This window comes from Gorilla gorilla, chromosome 11 (genome assembly GCF_029281585.2).
Source record: "Gorilla gorilla gorilla isolate KB3781 chromosome 11, NHGRI_mGorGor1-v2.1_pri, whole genome shotgun sequence".
Lineage (NCBI taxonomy): Eukaryota > Metazoa > Chordata > Mammalia > Primates > Hominidae > Gorilla > Gorilla gorilla.
Genome location: NC_073235.2, coordinates 25,216,857 through 25,234,520, shown reverse-complemented (window position 1 = coordinate 25,234,520; position 17,664 = coordinate 25,216,857). Strand labels below are relative to the sequence as shown.

Here is a 17,664-nt window from a genome sequence, read left to right as displayed (position 1 = left end):
AACCCACTGGGTTTCTTTTTTGATCTCATAAACCCACGTGTATGTATGTGAATATGTATATTTATTGTCTTTACCCTCTTTATTTTAATACCATTTTATTTTTATTTGCATTGATATGTTTAGGTCTTACTTGAAATTTTATTGTAAAGTCCATTGTTGGACAAATGGTATCGGTCAATCAATAATGTAAAAATAATTGTTTAAAGTATTCAGATTTTATTCTAAAGTTTCTAGATTCATGAGAATTATTCTACAGTGAAAAAAATGCAGTTTGTAGGAAATAAATCAACATTTCAACCACTGAGAGTTAGTTTCAAGGTAAAACAGCTTAGCAGTGTAATCATCTGTCTACCCAATGTCTACAGTGTAACGGGCTGGCTGTTTTGTTTACATGGCTATTCCTGAAATGTTAAATTTGATTAAAATGAATTCTCCCTCTGGGTGCCCTTGCTTGCCATAAAACAGGTACACTGACAATGATTAGAAAGTCAAATTCTATAAATAAATATAGAGTTACTAAAAAAATACTGGACACAGTGAACATTTTATTTTTCAATATGTTTTTTGCTGGTGGCATATCTACTTATTTGAAAAGATCCATGTTTCTCTAAGCCAGGCAAACATTTCATATCTAATCCTTTAAGACTCCCTTTAAATAAACAAATGTTCTTAGGCACTTAACAAATAAAGAATATAGATCTTTGCAGAAGCCAAAAGAACGTTAAGATGTTGAAAAGTAATACTTCCAAGCTCAGCAAGAAACTAGAGCTCAAGAATATCAGAGTGGAACCATTCTATTTCTTTCTTATTCTCTGTGTGTGTGTGTGTGTGTGTGTGTGTGTGTGTGTGACACAGTGGCTCCCTTAGAAATGCATTCAACATTATAAAACAGAAACATTAACAAAAAACTGTGATTAATTAAAAAGTAATCTGCCACTTAATTTCACTGAAACATTGTTGAAAATGAATTGACTTTTCTGCAGGGTAAAACTTAATAATACTTAAAATTAGTGTAGCTGTTGAGGCTGCTGAGGCTATAAACACATTGACAATGTCTGACTACAAAAGAGTTATAAAGTTTACTTTCCAAAATTAGATATGTGTGTATTGTATTTTTCCAATAATCTTGTTTAGACTTTCCAGATTCTGTGCTTTCATTAACAAGGTGAGGATCTGGTGGGAAGATCTGTCAATCTCTAGATGTTTTAGTTGCTTCAATTTAACAGTAATTTTTCAAAGCTTCCAGCACCCCAATCGAAGACTTGCTTTTTCCTAGAGAAAACAAAGTGACCTTGTGAAAAGAGCATAAACTTTGAATGAGATAAATACAATTTCTGCATATTATAACTTTACACATGACCTTAGCAAGTCACTTAATATTTCTGAGTCGCAGTATGATCATATATGAAATGGAGATTATAATACTGAGTTTATAATATTTAACGTATGCATAACACTAATATTTGAGCATTCTACCCAGTATATAATATTAATATTTTTGCTTAACTGATGAGTGTCAACTGTAGTACATTATGCCCAAGGACCCAAGAAATAGGTTTGTACTGGCACAGGATGCATTGATAAGAAGAGAATAAAAACTTGTTTAGTAGATTGTCAGAAAAGTGAACCACATGTAATGCCTGACCCTGAAGCAGCTGCCTGTCCAAGTTCTATCTGCAAGAAAGGGAAAGAATTTGCCACTAAAACCATTCCAAACTTTCATTTGTTCATTGTTTTCACATTCAACAAATATATGAATGTTTCTTAAGATTCAGGTCTTGGCAACAGTGAATAAGGCAGATTTCAGATAGTCCTCATCATGGAGGTGATGCAGAGAAATACCCTATCCATTTATTATCCATAAAATTATATGTAATGCACAATGGTGGCTATGCCTCTGTTCATTAATTAAACTTGTTCATATAATTTTGAGATGATAATTATTTTAGATTAAAGTATTTTTGTTTTTGTTTTTTTGACCATCACAAAGTCAATAATAACTACATACGTTACTAGAAAAGGTCCAGAAAACTCATCCTCAAGGCAAATCTGGGCATGCTATTGAGCACAGAAGCACATATGCCTTGTAAAGACCAAACATTAACAAGCATAGGTGTGCTTTTCTTTTAACTATAAAGAAATAATGAGAAATGCAGTCATTTTATAAACCTATTGTAAGCTTTGGAAACTTGAAGGAAATCAGGGACTAAGATGAATTTTTTGCTAATCTGTTAAAAACAAGGGGGTCTCCCCAACTCACACATGCACTCTTCTCAGATGCTGATGTCAGAAAATACATCTCTGTATGTATACATTGCAGGCTTCATTTGTACAATGTGAGAAAAGAGCTTGTCTATTTGTTTCTGAGCAGTTGACACAAACATTGTTCTTGTATTGCGATAGTTGGCCGTATTTTCAGATACTTTAGCTGGGAAGTTTCACAAATACCGTAATAATGATCTTAACTACTGGTTAATAACTCATTAACGTCTCTTTTCCTCATTTTCCACTCAAATTAGATATAATTGGACTTACTTAAAGTTGAGGTAATTCACCTATTTCTAAGGCTGTCACTTCAATTTTATTATAATTATCCTGTAAATAGGATAATTATATGTCCTAGCTTCCTTGGGACAGTTCAGTTTTGCTCTTGTCCAGGTATTTTAACTGGTTTAGTATTTGTTTCATCATCTTTCACTCTTAAAAGCTCCATGTCTTAAACCATATGGGCCATATTTGGATCATATGATCACGTTATGACAATGAAGCATAATTCAAACTACAAATTCTTGGACCTAAGATATTAATTAAATCATGTAACAGAATGTGTTATCTAACTGACGTCTTAAAATAAGTGTTCTGTAGGTCAGACTATGCATAAACTTGAATTTGCAGGGCAAAAGAGATTGACTTTCCCTTGAGGAAAGGCTGCAGGGTTATATGAATTGAACAGCAAGACATAATCTTGTAAAGAAGATTAGAAATTAAGTCTCCTGACTTTGCAATAACAAGTTGCATGACCTTTACTTCTCTGAGCTTTGTTCTTTCATTTGTAAAATGTAAAATCCCAATTACTGAATGGCAGATGTGCTGGCCACTTTAAAACATCATTTGTTTCAATCCTCAAAACAGCCTATTATACCAAATACTAGTATCCCCATTTTACAGATTAAGAAACAGGCTTACACAACTCTCCCTACAGTGACACATCAATACGTGGCAGGGCTGGTTTTCAAACCCAGTTCTTCCTGATTACTAAGTCCATATTCTTTCCACAATATATCAGTTGCCATTCAAAAATGAAAATGCATTATACCAAAGCTTATCTTTATTATGTATGTGATGCCAGTTACTGATCTATGTTCTTTGCAGGATACACTGATGACTGTGTCAGTGATGTTGCTTGTCCCCTCACTAGTTAGGGAAGTAAGGTGTTAGCAAATAAATGGAAATAAGGGAGCTACAGAAGAGCTTTACAAACACAAAAAGTGAGATGCCAAAAAAAAAAAAAAAAGAAGAAGCCTTGCATTCAGAAGTCCAATATGCCATTCACATGTAAGAAAGATCTTTATGTGGTTTTTGATTGTTTTTGTTTTTTGTAAAATTTACTTTGCTAAGTCCTGTCAAACAGTTTCTGTGTAGAAGTGGTTTTCAAATATATATCCTCTGATGCAGGGAGCCAGAGCTGCACAAACTTTCATAACGTCAAGTCTCTGAAATGGTAGGTGATAGTAGACTATGATTATTATATTTCTTATTCAATGTATACAGATTTTATAAATAAATCTATATTTTTTATAAAGGACAACTAAAATAAGACTTTTTTCTAATAAATGTAAATATATTTTTCTCTCCAAGAAAGAGACAACAAATAATTTTTATTTCATTTTCTTGGTTTTGTTTGTTTTCTGGATAGAGAGTCGTGACTATACTATTGATTGTAAAATTCAATTTTGTAAATCTGTGGATTCAAATTAATTATAAATTTTGTACAGAAGTGTTATTTTAGGAGGTAACAGAAGATAAAACCAAACTTAGTACTATTTAAATTTCCAATTCTGAGTATTTCAATATTTTTCACAAGTGCTTACAAGTCCAGAAAGCAGAATTTTGTGGGATGAGTAGAAGCTTTGAATTCAGACAGAAATGGTTGTAGATCCCAACTAAGGACTATGGATTTTAGTAACTGCCAAACTACTATAATCTATAATAATACAGTATGTTACATGCAAAATATAGATAAAATATCTATTTAATTTTAAGAAATATATGATCTGTGACCATAGGACACATATACTTAGAAAACCTTGTGATTGTCATGTTAAGGAAGCTGGGTTATGCTGCAGAAACAAACAGCCAGGGCATTTTGGTTTTTTGAAACAACAAAGGGTTATTTCATATTCATGTACCACACCCTCTGAAAATAACCAGGGTTCTCTGTTCTATGCTGTCTTTATTCTACAACCCAGGATCCTGGGGCAGTCCTTCTCTGGAACATTGCCTGTCTCCATGGAAAAAAGAGAGGGAAATGGTGATCCTTGTCAACAATTAGTGTTGAAATACTGTTGTCCTTCTGCTGACATTACATGGGCAAAACTTGGAAAGAATGTGGAAGTGCAATCTTATCATGTGCTTCAGAAAGGCAGAACTGGAGTCCTTGAAGAGTTGTCAATATTTTTATATCTTTCCTAGCCATCTCCTGATTTCAAGAATCACACTAAGATAAACTCAGAGCCTTATAAGCACAAACTACAACTACCAGAAAGGAAGACTAAAATGTTATCACTACCATTTCCTTATCAGCAGCAATCCAACATTGTGTGAAGGTGCACTACTTTAAGTCAGTGTATAATTCATGTTAAAGAAGAGACATTTGTTTTTGTGATTCAACATAATATGAACTAGCAATAAATGCTATTATTTACATGGCCCTGGTAGTGTACACTTTCTGCATGCATCTGAAGTTGTTTTTTGATTATCAAAATTAAAAACTTCTGTGCTCTTGGGAGCACAGCATTGAGGAAGTCAAAACCCAATTCACAGACCGAGAGAAAACATATAAAATTCATTTATGTGATAGGCAATTTAAATCCAGAATATATAAAGAACACTTACACTCCCAAAATATAAAAATGTGTCACCTAATTTTAAAATGGTCATAGGATTGCCATACATAAACAACCAATAAGCACATGAAATGATTTTCAACAGGATCAGTCACTAACAAAGTACAAATCAAAACCACAATGAGATACTACTGTAGACCCAGTAAATGGCTACAATAATAAATAGAAAATAATGTGTTGACAAGATATGGAAAAATTGTAAGTCTTATCACTTTCTAGTGGATATGTAAAATGATATATCCACATTGGGAAATAGTTTGACATTTTTCTAAACTGTTCAACAGAGTTGCAATAAGACTCAGAAATTTCACTCCTAGGTATCTAACCAAGAGAGTGAAAACATAGGTTCACACAAAGATGTGTGAGTGAATTTCACAGCATTATTCAAAACTGACAAAATGTGGCTGGGCGTGGTGGCTCACACCTGTAATCCCAGCACTTTGGGAGGCTGAGGCAGACGGATCACAAGGTCAGGAGTTTGACCAGCATGGCCAACATGGCAAAACTCCATCTCTACTAAAAATACAAAAATTAGCCAGACATCGTGGCAGGCACCTGTAATCCCAGCTACTTAGGAGGCTGAGGTAGGGAAATCACTTAAACCTGGGAGGCAGAGGTTGCAGTGGGCTGAGATCGTGCCACTGCACTCCAGCCTGGGTGACAGAGTGAGACTCCATCTCCAAAAATATAAATAAAAAAATAAAAAATAAAAAAATAGAAAAAATGTGAAGACAACCCAAATGTCCATTAACCAATAAATGTATAAACAAAATGTCATACGTTCAGACCTAGAATATGGTTAAGCCATAAACAAGAACTGATACATTTTATAACACGTATACACTTCAAAAACATGACAATAAGTGAAATAACTAGTCATAAGAGGTCATGTATTGTGTGATTCAATTTTTATGAAATGTCCACAATAGACCAATCTATAGAGATGGAAAGTTATTTAATGATTGCCTAAAGGTGGGGTTCAGAGTGGAGAATGGAGAGTAACTGCAAATGGGTGTGATACTACTTTTGTAGTGATGAAAATGTTCTAAAATTAGATTGTAGTGATGGTGGCATAAATCTATAAATATGCTATAATCCATTGAATTTTATACTTAAAATTTTAATAGGAAAATTATATATATACATATATACACACACACATATATATACATATACATGTGTGTGTATGTGTATATATATATATAAAATATCTCAATAAAGCTGTTAAATCCAAAGAGATTTGAGGGGGGATGTTGAGGGAGAAATTTTCTTCATTTGTTGTTGCTGCTGTTGTTGAGACAGGGTCTCACTCTGTCACCCAGGCTACAGTGCAGTGTCACAATCATGGCTCACTGCAAACTCTGCCTCCCGTGCTCAAGTGATCCTCTCACCTCACCCTCCTTAGCAGCTGGGACTACAGGTGTGCACCACCACATCCAGCTGATTTTATATATATATATATATATATATCAAAAAATATATATATAAATGATATATATAAATGATATATATAAATGATATATATATAAATGATATAAATATATATATAAAAATGATATATATATATTTTGTTGTTGTTGTTGTTGTTGTTTGTTTGTTTTTGTAGAAATGGGGCCTTGCTATGTTGCCCAGGCTAGTCTTGAACTCCTGGGCTCAAGCAATCTGCCCGCCCAGGTGTGAGCCACCACACCCAACCACAGGTCTTTTTTTCTATCATTTATTAGAAAAACTATTCATTCACTATCTATGTTACTGAGTTCCCAATACTATTATGCAGATCTTCTTTACTGTAATTATTTCTGTTTAAAAACTATAATTTAAAAGCCATAAATAAAACAACTTCTATCTGAATTTGGTGATCCAAAATAATCTGATAGAAAAGAAACAGCTTAAATGAAATCTGAATTTATCTACAGAATATTATTAGCTTGCTTTCTGAATGTTAACATATTACTATTGAATTAGTTCACTCTTCATTAGCATGTTAATCAGAAGCAATATAAAAGTGTGAATTGAAACCCCTGAGGAATTCAAGAATCTGCCTTCAATATTTATGGGCAACTGCTGTGAATTTCAGAATCCTAGAAATAAGAACAGAATTTAATTCTTCTTTCATCAGTCCATAGTCTTATCTTGAACCATCTTTGAGAAAATTAGTTTTAGTTTTTACCCTACCAATCAATGACAATATAAAATTCCCTGAAAACTGGTCAATTCTGATAAAAAAGTAAAGAGACAGTCCCTTTAAATGTAGACTATTTTGAGGATATAACACCTATTTTGACAGCCATCTAAACAGAAAACATACACTTGGGGTCACATAAGACAGGGAACACGGCTGTGCTTAAAAACCATACTCTGGATGTTTCATTGTATTATCTTCATTTACCATTTTTTAAATCTCAAATTTAACCAAAAATCGTTAATGTTTTTCTTTGTCTTACATATGCTATTTACTCTGTCAAAGAGTACTGGAAAATCATTTAAATTTACTTTGACCTATACCTTCTATATGTAGCTTTTATTTGTTTAATATTTATTTTTAAATTTTAGTTTTCAAATTGCCTTCCAGTAAAACATTTTTGTAAATCAAAAAAGTAAGACTTTGATGAATTTCAACACACTCATAGATTCATGTAGCCCCATGACAATCAGAAACCAAAACAGTACCATCAGTCTAAAAAACTCCTTCTGAGAATCCCTTAATAGTTATGTCTTCCACTCATAACTTTCAAAAAATACTGATCTATTTTCCATCACGCTAGTATTGTCTTTTTGAGAGAATCATATAATGGAAAGGATACAGCATGTAACTTTTGAAACTGACTCTCATTCATCATAATGTCCCTGAGGTTCGACTAAGTTGCTGTATATCTCAATGCTGTAGTTCATTCTTATTCTTATTCTATTCCTTAGTATTCTATTGTATAGATGCAATCCAGTTTACCATTGAAAGGCATGTGGGTTATTTCTAGTTTGGTATGAGTATGAATACAGTTACTATAAGCATTCATGTACAGGTTTTTGTGTGACGGTAAGCTGCCATTTCTCTTGGGTAAATATCCAAGAGTGGGTTTGTTGAGTTACACGGTAAATGTATGTCGAACATTACAAAAAACTTCACCTGTTTCTACATTGGCTGTAACATTTTGCATTCTTACCAGGAAACGACGGTTCCAATTAATTTTCATAATTTCTTCATCCTTTCCAGTGTTGGCACTGTCAGTACTTTTTCTCCTCCTCACTGTCTTCTACCTCCTTCACCATTATTGTTATTATTATTATTTGAGATGGAGTCTTGCTCTGTCACCCAGGCTGGAGTGCAATAGTACGATCTCAGCTCACTGCAACCTCTGCCTCCCATGTTCAAGTGATCCTCCTCGCTCAGCCTCCCGAGTAGCTGGGATTACAGGTGCCTGCCAGCACGCCCAGCTAACTTTTGTATTTTTAGTAGAGACAGGGTTTCACCATGTTTGGCAGGCTGGTCTTGAACTCCTGACCTCAGGTGATTCACCTGCCTTGGCCTCCCAATGTGCTGGGATTACAGGTGTGAGCCACGGTGCCTGGCCCTCCTTCACCATTCTAATAGATTGTATATAAGCTAATTGCCATACATTGAACTATATATCAGGATGTATTTTATTAGATTTACCACAAGCCTGGCTCCTTTTCTTAGCTTCAGTTTCTGTATGTATCAAATGGAAATTGAGATACTTTTTCTATTTCCTATAGAGTTGTTTTGTGGAGACGAATTTGTTACAAAATTTGTGGAAAAGGATAAAGTATACATATAAAATATTTGTTAACAATTTATAATAATCATTTTTTGATAACTGCTAATTGTTATTTCAAGGTAGGTAGAATATTAATGATAAACTATTAAGCGCATCAAATGAGGTTATGTGCCCTCGTGGGGATGGATAGAGAAAGTTTTAACAAGATTTATCATATTTTACCACGTTTTTATTTAATCCAGAATGAATAAATATTCTTAACATGTTACAGACTCTAAATGTGGAAGTGCCAGATATAGCTGTGAAGGGTCTGCAAGTTTTAGAAATTGCAAATGAAACTAACAAATCTATTTAAACAGTAAACAGACAAGGAAGAATTGCATCTTAAGAGATCAGAGCTGTCTCATGTATGCATATTGCCAGCATTGTTTCATAAGCTTTAAAATAAATATGTACACGTTTTTGTAAAAATATAACTGTGATTATTCTTTTTCTTTCCACAAGGAAAATTTTTAAGTAAAGGGCTGATAGATATAATAATCATAAACTCCATAGTTTATTATCTTTTGAAGTGGTAATAAAGAGAAAAACTCAAGCACACAATGTTGCCATTTTGACCTGTATAGCAAGTTCCAAATTGTAATAGATGAAATAAGAGCATTAAAAATAGTATACTCTACAAATAAGCCTTTAAGAGTCAACTAGGAAAACTTGTTCTGCATATAAATATTTCATGGAGGGCAATGGACTATGTCTACTAAATATTTTACTTTGTTTTACTTAGATACTGCCTTTCTTTTATGTTCCTGTAGCTTTGTCATTTACAGAAAAAAAATTGTTACAATAAGTTTTTCACTTTCCAAAGTAGCTTACAAAATCTACTGCCACTTTAAATTGGATACTACATTGTTATCTATCTTGCCATTTATCTCATTAAAAAACTCATTTTCATACTCCGTCACAAATGATGGCCATCTTAATTATAAAATTTCTAAATTTTGATTAAAATATTAAAGTTTATTTCTTTATCTTATTCATACCACTGTCCTTTAATATTTATGTATTTATTATTTTCTTATGGTCAAAATATTTTATACTCAAAACCCAGTAAATGATAACAGGGGCATAGAATGGCATTTCTTATAGAAGTTATTAATTACTGTAGATACAGTTACTGCCAGTATTCTGTGAGCAAGATTTCCATCTCAGATTGTCTATCTAATATCATATATCAGGTACCTATGCTGCTTTTTTCTTTAAAAATATCGACTTAGAGTTAGAAGATACGGTTTGAGGACTGGCTCTGAAACTTATGACCTGCTAAACACTGGTCCAACACAGGAATTCACTAGCCTTAACCATGCATAATAATTATAATTAAAAACATTAGCAGCATCTACCACACAGAGCTGTTATGGGGATGAAAATTATGTAATGCACATCAAAATCTGTTACGAAATACAAATTTTTTGAAAGTGTGGAGGTTAACTATTAATATAACATTATTGAAGAAAAGTCTATTATAATTTTCAGTTTCCCATTAATTCCTACCTATCTTTACTTAAATTCAAAATTAATATTTGTGAAACACGTATTAGGAGTCTAGTATTTTGTCATGTCTTCAGTAAGTGATATGAGACTCTTTTGTTGGATTTGTTCAAAGTCTAGGTTTTTAGGATTTGATGTTGGTGGTAGAAAAAGACAAGCTGCTGAAGGAGAGGGAGAGCCAATAAGAGACACATGAAGCAAATAAGAATAAATCATCAAACACTTATATTATTCAGATAATTATAAGAATCATACCGTGAGAACATATATTTCTGATCAGACGTATACTCTATGTCCCCATCCCTGAAACCCTTGGTTTGTACAGGCTGTGGGTCTGACTACCGCTAACATGTTAAAAGCATTCATTTCTTTGTTCTTCCTTTTTTCCAAATTTGTCTGATCCAGGAAATTTTTTACATTGTTAATAATTTCAAACTCCTCAAGGTCTCCAAAACATCCTCTTTGTTTATACAACTGGCAGGGAATATAAACACTATGGAAAGTTAATATAAAATTGAATGAGCAACATCTTAATGAATGAAAAGGTTGGGATTGCAAGATTTAAAATCTCCTAACTCAGGATATCAGAAAAAGTGATACAATTGGGAGGTCAGTAAGCTAGGCAGCAAATCTTGCCCAGTGCTACTGAGCAATATGATTTATCAACCTCGGCAATAGCCTATGCTGCTTGCCTAAAAATACGCCATGCATTTGTAATGAATGGAGAGGAGAAAACAATAAACATGCAAATGCACTAACACTTCTTAGAAATACATTTTACATTTTTCAGTAGAAGAATGGGGGAAATTAGAACAGGGAGACAAAACCAAAGTTTAACATTCTCTAGGATGGAAAAAGAAAACTTGAAAATTTATATAAGGTAGTCTGGAAGTATTTCCTGAAATTATTAGAATCTCAGGATAACAAATATATCTTACATTATAATCAGCCATTGATTATTTTTTATTTGTTGTATTATAAATTTCAGACAATATTAGTTCCCTCACTTAGAAATGTTTTCTAAATATCTAAGAAAATATAATAAGAATAGCTAATACATTTACCCTATAAAACTTATCCAAATTCAAAACCTTCAATATCTAAAGTGGCACGTTGAAGAAACAAAATGCTTACAAAATAAAAAATATATCTCCTTGGTAAAGTTATGGAACATGTGGAGTGTTACTGGCAATTAAAAAACAATAATTTTGACATGTTACCATCCACTAATCCAAACAAGCCTTTTAGAAAAATGTTCTAAAAGTAGATATAAGGGAAGTGATATCAGCAAAATGGCAGACTAGAAGCATGAAGCTCTCCAAGACTTGGGAGCACTAAGCTGCCCTTCCTCCCCTGAATAAACTATCAGAAACTAACTGAACCAACTTTGTAAGAGGTCTGGAAAATAGCCAAAGGTTTATATCATCCAAGTAAATTTTCAATCAAGACAAAGCTGTTTACAAAACAGTCATAGAGTGTTGTGGTATTTTTACTCGCCCTTGCTCTACATCCTGCTCAGTGTGGCAATAATTTTAGTCATGAGCAGTAGCAGCTGGCTACTATTTCCCCCTTGAATCAGAGGAAACAGAACAGGTCTTATTTGCAAATGATTGTGTAAATGTGTTCTAATCAGGCTGGAGGATAGCTAAAGTACTGAAGCAAAATGATGATCTCTGTTTGCCTAACTCAACGAGGAAAAACAGCAGACACTGTTCACAAAAGCTACAAGGTGATACAGATGCTGGGGACAAATGACTCCAGGTGGAGATGTATGCCATAGGACATCTTAGACCTAGAGGAGAAACTAGAATGAAACTCTTTTGGAAATTTAGACATTAAAAAGCAGCCACATAAACTACTGAGAACTTAAACTTTCACCTTTTGTTGAATCGTAGGCCCAGATAAAACCTATCTAAGTGTTGTTGGAGTGCCCCAGCACAGAATGAGAATGATTGCTGTTCTTTATTTTTCTAGGTTTATTATTTGTTTTGTTTTAACTCCTAGGATTCCTGAAAACCTCTGACCGAACATTAGCTGAACATGAGCTACAAGAAGAGAGGCTTCAGGTATCACATTCAACAAGTCACAGTCTTTGCAAAAGGAAGTTTGGAAAAGTCTCAAAACAAAAGAAATACTACAGTCTTTTATAAAAAAAAATACATACAGACATGCATGCATGCATACACACATAAAACCTTTGCAAAAGAGGAGAATATGATTTCCAGAATTATTACATTGTAATACTTAAATGCTCAAGTTTCAAGAGAGTTTGTAAGTCGTGCAAAGAGAAAAGCACAGCTAATACAATGGAACAAAATAAGTAAATACAAACCACTCTTAACAATGCCCAGATATTAAAGTCAATAGACAAATATTTTAAGTTATTTGTCTTGAATATTCTAAAAGAGTTATGGGAAAAATATGTGCAAAGAACTAAGAAAATCAGAAAAATAATATATGAACAAAATGAGAATACAACAAAGAGGTAGAAATTAGGAAAAGAAATCATAAGGAAAATCTGCACCAGAAAAATATAACAATTGAAGTGAAATATGCACTACAGGGTTTAATGAAAAATTTAAACAGGCAGAAGAAAAAAATAGTGAACCTGAAGAAAGAAAAAATTAAATAATGAGTACGAGTTTAAAAAAAAGAGAAATGACTGAAGAAACAAGAACAGAGCCTACAAGACTTGTGGGATGCCATATAGCAGACTAGCTACGCACTTAAGAAATCTTGAAAAGCGAAGGAGGTGTTGAAAGACTATTTTAGGAAATAATAGCTAAAACTTCTGAAATTTGAAGAAAGACTCGAATCTGCAAATCTGAGAAGCTCATCAAACTTCAAGGAAGATAGAGAGTCAACACTGGGATGTATTTAATCAACCCATTATAAAAAGCCAAAGGCAAAGAGAATCCTGAAAGTAACAAGAGAGGAGCAACTCACTCATAAGAGGAATCATTAGATTACCAGCAAATTTCTCAACAACCTTAGAAGCCAGAAGGCAGTGCAATTATATATTTAAAGTGCTAGAGAAAATAAAAAATTTGTATCTGGCAAAGATGTCCTTCAAAAATGAGGAAAACATTAAGACATCTCTAGAAAACAAAAGCTGAGAGAGTTTGCCACCACTAGATTTAACCTACAGGAAAGACTAAAGGAATTCCTCTAAGTTGAAATGTGGGAATGCCAGACAGTAATTTGAATTCATACACAAATTTATTTGGTAAATGTAAATACATGGCAAATATTAAACCAAATATCATTATAATTTTTCTTTTTAATTCAACAAAACTTTCTATGTAATTTAACAAATAAACATAAAAACAATTATAAATCTATGCTACTGGGCATAAATGTATAAAGATATAATTTTTGACATAAATGATATAAAAAGAGATATAAATATATAGGAGTAGAATTTTTGTATATAATTGGAGTCAAGTTGTGATTGATTAAAAATACATTCTTATAACTCCTTATTTTATTTAATCTCTGTTAATCAGAAAAATTCTATAGAGTATATAAAACAAAACAGGTAAACAAAATGTGTCACTCTAAAATCTCAACTAAATACAAAAACAGATATAATGAAGGAAATCAGGAGCAAAGAAAACTAAAGAACATACAGAAAACAAACAACAAATGTCAGAACTAAACTCTTCTTTATTGGTAATTACATTAAATGGAAATGGATTAAACTCTTCAGTTATAAGACAGAGGTGTGCAGTATTAATAAAAACACAAAGTCCAGCTGTATACTACCTTCTATGAGTGTCTCGCTTCAGTATTAAATAGACAAATAGATTGAAAGTGAAAATATGAGAAAACATATTTCATGCAAATAGTAATAAAAACTTATTTCATGTAAATCAGGTACAGCTGTACTAATAATAATTTCAGACAAAATGGACTTTACCTAAAGACTGTTACAAAAGTTTTAAAAAGCACATTATATATTAATAGGAGAGTCAATTAACCAGGAAGACATAACAATTATAAACATATACTTACCACATATAAGAGTCCCAAAGTATATGAAACAAATATTACTATAATTGAAAGGAGAAATAGACATAATAATAGCTGGAAACTTCAAATCTTCAATTTCAATAATGAATAGAACATCTAGAAAGATTTACAATAGAAGACTTAGACAACACTTTAAAGTAACTGGGCCTAACACAGATATATAGAAAACTTGACCCAGTACCAGCAGAATACATATTTTTCTCAAGTAAATATAAAACATTCCTCAGAATAGACTATGTTTTAAGCCATAGGACAAGTCTTAATAAATTTATAAATACTAAAAACATGTAATGTATTTTTTCAATCACAATGGGATGGAACTAAAAATAAATAATAGAAAGAAAACTGAAAATACACAAATAAATGGAAATTAAACAACACAAACAACCACTGAGTCAAAAAAGAAATCACAAGTACAATTAGGAAGTACTGTTGGGAAAATAAAAATAAAAACATGATATACCAAAACTTATGGAATGCAGTGAAAGCAGTGCTAAGAGGAAAAGATATAGCTGTAAAAATGTACATTTAAAAAAAGGTCAAATCAAGAATCTAACTGCACCTTAAAGAACTAGATAAAGAACAAATTAAAACTAAACTAGCATAAGGAAGGAAATAATAAATATTCATACTGAGATAAATAAATTATAAAGACAATAGATTTAATCGGATAAAGCCAAAATTTTTTACTGGAAAAGATCAAGGAAATTGACAAATCATTAGTTAGATTGTTTAGAGTAAAAGAGGGAGATTCAAATTAATAAATCATACATAAAATTTGTGATATTACTTCAGACTTTACATAAATAAATTAATACTATGAACAACTGTATGCCAACAATTTGGATAACCAAATGAAATGAACAGCTTTCTAGAAACACACTCTCTCCCAAGACTGAATTTTGATTAGCAGAAAACCTGAATAGACCTTTAATTAGTAAGTAGATTGAAACAATCATTGAAAATCTCCCAAAAAAGAAAGCCCTCCACCAGATGCTTCAATGGTAAATGTTACCAAACACATGAAAGAACTAACGACAATGCTTCTTAAGCACTCAAAAAATTGAAGAAGAGGAAATTCCTCCTAACTTATTTGCTGAGACCAACATTACCCTATACCAAAATCAGAAAGAATTGCTAAAAGTAGAAAAAACTATAGATCACTATCCTCTGTGAGTACTGGTACAAAAATCTTCAAGAAAATACTGGCAAATTTGACAACATACTAAAAGGATTGTATACCATGAACAAGGGGAATTTATCCTCGGATTGTAAGAAAGTTTTAAGATATGAAAATTAATTGATATAATAAACCACATTATTAGAACAAAGGGAAAATGATTATCTCTATAGAGGCAAAAAATGTATTCTGAAAAATTCAACACCTTTTCATGATAAAAATACCAAATACACTAAAAGCAAGTTAACTACTCACTATGATAAAGTCAATACATGAAAAACCCACAGCTAATACCATAGTAAATGCTGAGAGATGAAAGATCTCCCCCATTATGATCAGGAGCAAGACAAGGGTGCACACATTTCCCACTTCTACTCAGCATAGCACTGAAAAGTCTTAGAAATAGCAGTGAGGCAAGAAAAAGAGATAAAATATACCCATATTGGAAAAGAAGATGTAAAAATATTCCTGTTCACAGATGACATAATCTTATATGTAAAAAACTCTAAAAAATATGTACACACACATTTATTAGAATTAATAAATAAATTCCCCAAAGTTATGAGATACAGAATCAATACACAAAAATCAGTTGTGTTTCTATACACGAACAAGAAGCTATCAAAAAGAAAATAAAGAAAAAAATGTACTTACAATAAAATCAAAAAGAATGATAAGCATAAGAAAAGTGGCAAAAGAATTGCACACTGAAAACTCTAAAACTTTACTGAAAGAATTCTCAGAAGACATAAATAAATGGAGACAAATTTCATATTTATGGATTGGAAGACTTTATATTGATAATATAACAATATCATCCAAAGCTTTCTACAGTTCAATACAATCTCTATCAAAACCACAATGGTGCTTTAGCAGAAATAGAAGAAGAATCCTAGAATATATTTGGAATCTCAAGCAAACCCTTACAGAAAAAACAATTTTCAAAAGGAAGGATCAAGATGGAGGACCCATGCGTCTCAACTTTAAAACCTATTTAAAAGCTACAGTAATCAAAACAATATGGTACTGTCATAACAGTAGACATTTTGGCCAATTAAATAGAAAAGAAAGCCACAAAATAAACATTTGTGTAAATGGTCAAAAGATTTTGAACAATGGTTCGAAGACTATTGAATGAAGAAAGGATAGTCATTCTAAGAGATAGAGCTAGGAAAACTAGATATCCGTATAAAAAAGAATGAAGGTTAACTCATTTTATACCATATAAAAAATTAACACATAAAATCAAAGACATGAAAGTAACAACTAAAACGACAAAATTCTTAGAAGAAAACTTGGTAAAAGCTAGATGTCATTGGAATAACTGATGATTTCTTGGGTAAACACCAAACTCACAGGCAACAAAAAGAAAAGTAGATAAACTAGACTTCATTAAAATTATTATTTTTTTTGCCAAAAGACACTATCAGAAGAGTTAAAAAAATCCACAAAATGAGAAAATATTTTCACATTATAGATTTAGTAAGGGATAATATACAAAATAAAGGGTCTCTACAACACAACAACAAACCGAACAAGCAAATCAAAAATGAGCAATGGGCTTGAATAGATATTTCTCCAAGTAAAACATATATGGCTAATAAGCACATGAAAAGATGTCCAATACCTTGAATCATTAAAAAAATGCAAATCAAAACCAAACTGAGGTACCATTTTAAAAACATTAGGATAACTACTATTTAAAAAAAAAAGCGTTAGCAAAAATTGTGGAAAAACTGACCTTCTTGTTTTCTTTATTGTGGGAATTTAAACTTGTGCAACTGCTATGAAAAACAGCTTGGTGATTCCTCAAAGATTTTAACATAAGATTATCATATGATCCAGCAATTTCATTTCTCAGTGTATACCCAAAAACTGAAAACAAATACTCAAACAGATACTTGTACGCCAATGTTCACATCAGCATTATTCACAGTAGCCCACAGGTAGAAACAACCTAAATATCTATCAACAGTTAAATAGATAAGCAAAGTGGTATCTTAGATACAATAGAATATTATTTAGCCTTAAAAAGGAATGAAAT

The 17,664-nt window shown here is 32.2% G+C and overlaps 1 long non-coding RNA gene across 1 annotated transcript; it reads right to left on the bottom strand.

The window, feature by feature from the left end:
• Positions 1 to 439: 439 nt before the first annotated feature.
• Positions 440 to 17,540, bottom strand: LOC109025934 (uncharacterized). The gene is made up of 3 exons (XR_002004890.3): positions 17,362 to 17,540; positions 14,423 to 14,536; positions 440 to 1,272 (listed from the first exon to the last, which is right to left on the bottom strand). It is a non-coding gene; the product is annotated as an uncharacterized lncRNA (long non-coding RNA).
• Positions 17,541 to 17,664: the final 124 nt, after the last annotated feature.